This window comes from Panthera uncia (assembly GCF_023721935.1).
Source record: "Panthera uncia isolate 11264 chromosome A1 unlocalized genomic scaffold, Puncia_PCG_1.0 HiC_scaffold_17, whole genome shotgun sequence".
NCBI classification, from domain to species: Eukaryota; Metazoa; Chordata; class Mammalia; order Carnivora; family Felidae; genus Panthera; species Panthera uncia.
Genome location: NW_026057577.1, coordinates 151,748,809 through 151,756,922, shown reverse-complemented (window position 1 = coordinate 151,756,922; position 8,114 = coordinate 151,748,809). Strand labels below are relative to the sequence as shown.

General features: G+C 60.2%; 1 long non-coding RNA gene across 1 annotated transcript; it reads right to left on the bottom strand.

The window, feature by feature from the left end:
• Positions 1 to 1,995: 1,995 nt before the first annotated feature.
• On the bottom strand, positions 1,996 to 3,045 carry LOC125935195 (uncharacterized). Its single transcript, XR_007461626.1, has 2 exons — positions 2,791 to 3,045; positions 1,996 to 2,121 (listed from the first exon to the last, which is right to left on the bottom strand). It is a non-coding gene; the product is annotated as an uncharacterized LOC125935195 (long non-coding RNA).
• Between the last annotated feature and the right edge of the window lie 5,069 nt (positions 3,046 to 8,114).

The following is an 8,114-nucleotide window of genomic DNA, read 5'->3' as shown; positions in this document are numbered from 1 at the left end:
CCTGCTCCCCGGAAACCAGCTGGCTTGCGCCCTGGTGCCCTGCAGAAGCCTCCGCGGTCAGCTCGAGAGCACAAATGCACTGACGTGTGGGCTCGGGGCACCCCTCCCACAGGCAGAGCCCCTGGACCTACTCTGTGCCATCTGTGTGCACCTAAGGGTCCGCAGTGGGGAGGGAGTCGGGGCAGCCCCAGGGCTGGGTCCCTCAGGCCCTGAGGAGGGATCTGGAACATCACTGAGCGGTGGGAGTGCGGGAAGGCACTGGGGGTGCTCTGGACTGAGCCTGGGTGGGGGGGGGCGGGAGGTTTGGGGAGAAGGGGTCTGAACTGGGAACAGGGATGGTGCCTTGCGGGGTGCTGCGGGGGACCCCCATAAGGCCGCAGGTGCAAAGGTGGGGTTCCTGGACTCCTGCCACAGCTTGGGAACTCTCCCCAGGGACACTGGGTGGGGACTGGGGCACAGTGCCTCTGGAAAAGTACCAGCCCAGAGTCCACTGAGAAGTCATTTTCCCAGGTTGATGGTTAATCGAGTGCGTCCCCTTGAAAACAATTTGACCGGGTTCTGGGAATGCCCGCAGCGGGGAGGACCTAGTAACAGCATGTGGGCAGGACTGCCCTCTGCCCCCACAGGCCCTGGGGCCAGGTGGACAGATGTGAGGACCCCCCTACATGTCAGGGCCCCCTGGAGCCCAGGGCCCACTGTCCTCTGACTTTCTCTGGGCTCCTGCTCTGGGGTCTGGGCTTTTTCACCAACCACCCCACCCCCACCCCCAGCCCTCGATGGGCCCTGGATCCCCCAGGGGGGAAGGGTGCCACCCTGGGGAGAGGCTGGTAGAACCTCGTGGGGGGCTGGGGACAGGCAGGAGTTGCCGTCAAAGGGGCCTGGTGGCAGCAGCAGGGAGGAAAGAAGCCAGGGGTCGGTCTCTGTTCGGCCTCCAGTCTAGGAGGACTTCATGTGCCCAGGACTCCGTTTCCCCCACCCTGCCACCTTCCTGCCGAGGTCTGTGTGAGGGGAGCAGGGGAGCAGGGGTGTGGCACTGGGGGCACCCATTCCCGGCCCCTCCCCATCCTCTCACGTCATCCCACACAGAGGCAAAGTGTCCTCTCTGAGCCTCACTTGAAGTTCCAGAAACTGCTCCAAGGCATGACTGGAACCCCCAGACCTACTGTAACGTCCCTTCTTGAAGTTCGGGCTCGGCCGTCTGTGGCCTCCCCAGTCCTGCTCGCGGATCGCGCCCCGGGCAGACACTGCCTTCCTCGGCGGCGTCCAGTCTTCAGAAAACCAGCTCCCGGGCCCAGTGACCACACAGGGTAGACGTGGGAGCAGGATGGCCGGGCAGCCCCACGTCTGCCCTCTCCACAGCCCCGGTCTCCGCTGCCTGCTGCCTCCTGGCCCCACACACGGGTGCTGCCCCAGACTAACCGACGGTCTGATTTCCCCCTCCCTGGGCCCTGGGCCCTCACACGGCGCTGTCCTGCAGGCCAGGCTCCCTCCCGGGCCCCTCTGGATTCCTGGGCTGCCCTCATCTGGCTGGACCTTCACCTGCATCTGTGTCTCCTGCGGTCCTCAAGCCGAGACTGTCCTCCTCCTGGGCACTGATCCCACCAATAGCTCCAGCTGGGACGCCCTTGGGATTTCTATGTCCACAGGTGGGAACCCCACCCTCCAGCCTCTGGGCGCTTCTCACTGAGGGACAGCGTCTGCCCCAAGAGTCTGGCTCAGGGACGCCAGCCCGTGGAGGTTGCTGATAGCCCAGGGGGCTTGGGGGCCATCTTGATCGGGAGGTGGGGAGAGAGGTCCGGAGAGGCCCATCCCAGAACCCGATCACACGGGGAGGAGGGACGGAGGCCCAAACACATGAGGGGCCAGACAACTACCCAGAGGCCCTCACTCCAGAAAAAGGGGGCCTTGCAATTTATAACGAACATTTTCAAATAGCTAAAGAAACACACGAAGAAAGAAATAGTCTAGCCAGGAATCGGACACACAAACCAATACTGTAAGATACCAACTCCTACTCATTGAATCGGCAAAAATTAAAATGATACCCACTGCTTCCAAGGCGTTGCGTGAAGCGGACGCTCCTGCTTCGAGATCTTTCCAGAAAGCAGTTTTCATAGTCTTCTATGTAGAAAAATGTGTCCCCAAAGTCAAAAGATGGGGAAAAGGGTATGTAAACAAAGATGTTTAGTGCAGCGATATTTGCAATACATAAAACCCAGAACGACATAACTACCCAGCGATAGAGAAACAGGTAACGAAGGATCCCAGCGCAGTCCCCGCGCACTGTGGGGTTTTATGGGGCGGGACGAGCACCGTACGGTAAGCACAGACCCCCGTCGTGAGTACGTGTGTCAGAACGTATAGGTGACTGGGGTGCACGCGCACATCTATCAGAGGAAAATGCTGCCGTGGGATTTACCCACACCCCGTGCCCGGTGAGGTAATGAACACCCTTTACTCAGCTCCTTTCTGCATTTGCCAACTACGTTACAAAAATGTGTTACTTTTGTGATCACGAAAGTTATAGAAGTAGAAATGTGCCCAATTACTACTCATTGGACAAAACTACCGCAGACCCTCCATCCAACCCCATGTCCGCTTTCCCAGCTGGACAATATGCTGGGGAGGCTGTGCCTGGACCCTGGGCCTCCCGGGGAGGCCCCCCCCACCGCCCACACCAGGGCCGCTCTTATCACAGCAAAGGCAGAATCGGGGCATCCCTCCCAGCCTATCTGGGGGGATGTCCTCAAAGACCCAGGTCAGTAACAACCGTTTCTCTTGATAACTCACAGTAAACAAACAGGCAGGGATGGGACTCCAGGTGACTCTGGCCTCCCTCTGGGCCAGGGTGAGTGACAGCTGCACTGTAGGGGGTGGGCAACTGCTCCAGTGAGCACAGCCTGTGGGCACAGAGCCTCCTGCCGATGCGTGCCATCACCTTGGGCACCTGCTGGTGCCGGGCAGCAGGACAGAGGGACACCAACTCTCCGTCTGTCTCCATCTCTCCCCCCTCTGCCTCCTCAGCCCCCTGCCCCTGCAGAAACAGTGCTCCCCCTTCCCCTGGGAAGGCAGAGGCACAGGAAAGACAGATAACAGATCAGAGGCGACTCCGTGGGGGTGAAGATAACCCTTGGAGTCCAGGAATGGGGGGGGCGGGGAGGCGGGGAAGCATCAAACGTCCCATCCCGTGACTTGTGATGACTCAGTAACTCGGCTCAGGCTCCTTCATGAAAACAAACCACCCCGTTTAAGACAAAGGTTAATGACTTTGGTGATCACGGGACAGCCCAGGGCCCGCCCTCACCTGCTGTGGCCGGTCCTCAGCTCCAGGGAACAGCAGAAGCTGGGCATGTGTCATGAGCAACCAACCCCCCCCCACACACACACACACACATGCCAGGGGCCCCAGGGCTTCAGGGTGACATCCTGTCCTTAACGCCCTGGGGGAGGGACGTCCCAGGGCGGTGCCCCTCCCCTTGGCTTCCTGCCCAGCACACAGACGCCTCCACCCATTCTCCATGATTTCAAAGGGGGGTATCCTCCTTCCCCGAAGACTAAGGTGTAAAATATCTAACGCTGAACCTGTGGCCTGTTGAAATAAAACCCGGCACACCAAACCGCAAAGTTGATCAAGGATCAAATCCACTTTGCAACAGCTTCCATAGCTGTCTGGTCCCTGTCAGCCACACGGTTTTTTTGTTTGTTTGTTTGTTTGTTTAATGTTTATTTATTTTTGAGACAGAGAGAGACAGAGCATGAGTGGGGGAGGGGCAGAGAGAGAGAGGGGACACAGGATCGGAAGCAGGCTCCAGGCTCCGAGCTGTCAGCACAGAGCCTGACGCGGGGCTCGAACTCACGGACTGTGAGATCGTGACCCGAGCCGAAGTCGGATGCTCGACGGACTGAGCCCCCCAGGTGCCCTCACAGGTTCTTAAACTTATGAAACTAGCAAAGATTTCTGAGTGAAAATTTCTATTGTTAGTGACAATGCAGTGAGCAGGACGGCCCTGGTCCCCTCGTTCCGCACAGCCGGCTGCCTGAGGCTGGGGGGGGGGGGGGACTCCGATTGTGGATTGACTCACACGGTTCAGGAACAGTTGTAAACACCACAAACTAACCTGGGCTAAACCGAATCCGGCGACTGAACAATTGTGCACCAGGGACAGTGGCGTTACTCCAAGAATGCAAGACTGTTTCTCGGGGCAAGGTCAAGGCGTGTAATTGCCACATCGAGAGGATGAAGGGCGGCAAGTTGGTAACCCTCTTGCAAACGTAGGAAGGCATTTCATCGAGTTGACGCCCGTTCACAACCACTGGTAAAGCTGCTGCCGGGAGAAGGAAGGCCAGTGGGTGTTTGTGCAGAAGTCCCCGCCGTCCTTGACGGGCCCAGGGGTGACAGTGGGAGCGTGGCTCGCACCGCGTGTGCCCTCGTCGTGGCCGACGAGCTGTCATGAGGCAAGAACAATGAAGGGCAAAAGGATGAAAAACCGTCACTTCCGTCGGTGTGATTTTGTGTTGAAGTTATCTGTAAAAATCAAAGATCGCCAGTGCTAGAACCGGATTTCCAAGGGAGGGGAGGCCGCCGGGAGGCAAACGCTGAGGAGCCACGCGGTTCACAGCATCGCACACACACCCCGGACCGGATCTCACGACAGGCCTTCAGGACCTCCACCCCCGAGCCGCGGAGCTTCCAGAGGAGGAGGAGGCCTGGATTCCCGGAGGGACCTCCTCCTTTGCAGGAGGAGAACCTGCTGCTCCTTGGGCCCATGGCCTCCATCCGAGGGCCGGCAGGCGCCCAGCGCCGCTGCAAATCCGGCAGGTTCTCCGTGGGGGTGGCTCGCTGTGGACGTGTGAGCCACGTGTGGACGTGTGAGCAGAGCACGTCTGCGAAGGAGAGCAGAGGGGGACACACTTTTTCAGGCGCACTCGCTATAAGGCCACACAAGTAAGACGTGTGCCCTCGACAAAACGTGCAGAGAAGCTGAGGGAACAGCAGAGACGGGGGAGACGGGAGAGATGTAAGAGACAAGAGACAGGAGAAGGGAGAGACAGGAGACGGGGCAGCACCAGGAGTGTGGGCCCAGCGGCCCTGCGGAAGGCGGGGAGGCCACGTCTAAACAGCCCTGGGGTAAACCCCTCTGGAGAACCCGCTGCCCTGGAAATAATTCGAGGGGGGGCACTTAGTCTCAGGCAAAACCCCACTGCTTCCAGAATAAAGCGTGAGGGCATCTTCACCATCGATCGTGTGGGCAGGGAGCAGGGAGACACCAGGGACAGTGAGGCCAGGCCAGCGGCTGCGTGGGGAGGAAGCTCGCGGCACATATGTTCTGGAATGTTTCAAGCCGCCCTGCAGGTTGACGGGAAGGGGCAGAGCCTCCAGAGACAAGGACACTTGAGCAGGCATCTCCGAGGGAGGGAAGGAAGGGACAGCCCACCAGAGCTGAGCCCCCTGTGCGGTTCTCTTGGGGGGGGGGGGGCGCTGGGGTTCTGGAATGTTCTATGCCTTTGTCTGGGTGACTGTTACCCGGATATGCCTGCTTTATGGAAGGTCATCAACCCATAGGACAGTAACAAACACACGTACGTACAAATACATTTATTTCGGGGAAAATGGACACCGTGGGGATGAGCCACATTCGGGAAATTTGCTATAATCACGGAAGGTACACCCAACACACTGAGTACTTCTCGTGTTCCACATCAAACGTGGCATCGGAAAGAAAAATTTAATAGAAGGTGAAAAAAATGAAATGAGTGAAACTGTACCTTCAGTTTAAAATTTTTTTAATTTAATAAAAGGAAAATAAAAATCGTGCACAGACAGTATAATCTCAAGCAGTGAGGCAGTGAGGGTGCGTGTGTCACTCACGCCCGTGCACACTTATCCAGGTGACCCTCGGCCCTTGTGCACAGACCCTGCAGTAGAGATCCCGCGAGCAACTTTTGGCTTCTGAAAACTTCGCTCCTCGCAGTGTCCTGCTGCCGGGAAGCCTGACTGATGACGCAAGCAGCGGATGGACACGTGTCCTGTGATTTACGTGTCCCCTGTCCCCTGTTCGTACAACAGAGCAGACCAGCCGAGTGAGGAGAACACGTTCATCGTCCCGTCCCGCGTCTATCAGGACCCGGAGTGTCCCGGGGCAGCTGGTGGGCCGTGGGGGGGCCTGGGGTCCACGGAACAAGGGGAGGGGACGCTTAGCTCATCCGCAGTGGGGGGCTGAAAACGCTCAGGGGCCTTTACCTTCCTTTGTGAAAGAAGTTGTTGGGCAGACGTGGGGAGGGGCTGCGGTCTGAGGTGGGGGGGAGGGGCTCCGGCCCCACGACAAACCTCCGTTTGCTCACAATGCGCCCTCATTTTTGTTGGGCTGCGAGGGAGGTGTCCACCCCGTGCAGCCGAGGGTGGGGCCGCCACATTTCAGGCCCCGGGACCCGGCGCCCGGACAGGGGTCGGGAGGTGGGGATGCTTTAGCGCCTCAGTCTGTTTCCAACCACGACCGCAGTAAAAGCAAAGGCTCATCTAGTCGGTTCACCTGTTCACCGGAACTGCCTGGCACTCCCTGCCACGAAGACCACTGAGCGTGGCTGCGGGGCTCCCGTGGCCCCCGGGCAAGCGAAGCTGGGGACGGAGGCCCAGGTGCCTGTCCGGCCACCTCCCCGGATGCACCCATCTGGGGACAGCCGCGGGACCCCCTCATCTGGCCAACCGTGAGAGCCCAGGCAGCCTCGGGCCTTCGGGGGAAGAGAGAAGAAAAGCAGTTAGAGAAATAACAGGACGAACCGCACCTCAGAAGGAAATGATGCCACCAACCAGGGAAGGAAAGCAGAGAGGGGAGCAGAGGGGCGGGCAATGGGCAGCCCTGTGTGCTCACGTCACCACTTGACCATGGGGGACCGTGGCCTGGTGGACGCTGCAGGGAGCCGGGCAGGGGGAGCATCCAGAGCCCCAAGGCCCTGGGGCGGATGTGGGCCCGGTGGGCTGGAGTGGGGGGACGGGGTCGGGGTCAAGGCGGGTCGGGTGGGACTCCTGGCACTGAGACCCTTGGCCTTAGAGTGCAGGAGCTGATTCTAGGGGGCAGGAGGGGGAAAGAGGGGGCAGGAGGGAGTGGGGTGGGGACAGGAGGGGACGGGGGGGCAGGAGTGGCAGGAGGGAGCAGGGGGAGTGGGGGGAGGCAGGGGAGCACGAGGGCCCGCAGCCTCATGGGGGCTGTGGCAGAAGCCCCCCACCTCCTGCTGGGTCTATGTCTGTGCCCCGCATTCCACACCCCAATTCCGGCCCCCCACCTAGGAGGGCAGAGCCCGGAGAGCCCGTGGGTGGCACCCGGGCACCCGGCCTTGGGGGCACTCCACTGCACCCCAGGGCAGGGCAGAAAGTACTGCTTTGCTGTGGGGCCCAAGCAAGCTCTGGGGCCTGGCTGGAGCCCCTGTCCCTGTTGTGGGGACCCTGGTTGCTCAGGCCTAGCTCTCAGGCACCTGGCCTTCTCTCACCCAGGTACACTTCCCAGATATTTTCCCGGAAGATAGCCGTGGAGTTGGCTACCGTGATCACGTTTTACAGATGGGGAAGCTGGGGCTCAGAGCCCCGAGATCTGATCTGGGGCTGAGGCTCGGTTGCAGGGGTGGGGGCCTTGGCCGCCACAGGGAAGGCAGTCCGGGTCTGGGTTCCTGTGGAAGCTTCCAGAGAGAGCTGCCGGGATGAAGCCCCAGGTACACCCCTCAGGGGGGCCTGTGGTGGGGCGGGGACCCTCCCCCACACCAGGGCTCCTGTGGGGAGGGGCCCCCACTCCAGACACACCCAGGACAGAGCCCTGGGCTGCTCCCCACCTCAGCCCAGACTCCTCTCCCCCGCTGGCCCTCAGGGTCCAGGTAGCACCTCCGCCCTGTGTCCAGACCGTCCGCCATCCCCGTCCCCACCCCTTGGACCTGGGCCAGCCTGGGGCACCTCTTTCCTTCCTGTTTCTCTGTTCCTCTGTCTCTGTCTCTCCCTCTGTCTCTGTCTCTCCCTCTATCTCTGTTCCTGTGTCTCTCCCTCTCCCTCTGTCTCTGTCTCTGTTCCTCTGTCTCTGTCTCTCCCTCTGTCTCTCTGTTCCTCTGTCTCTCCCTCTGTCTCTGTCTCT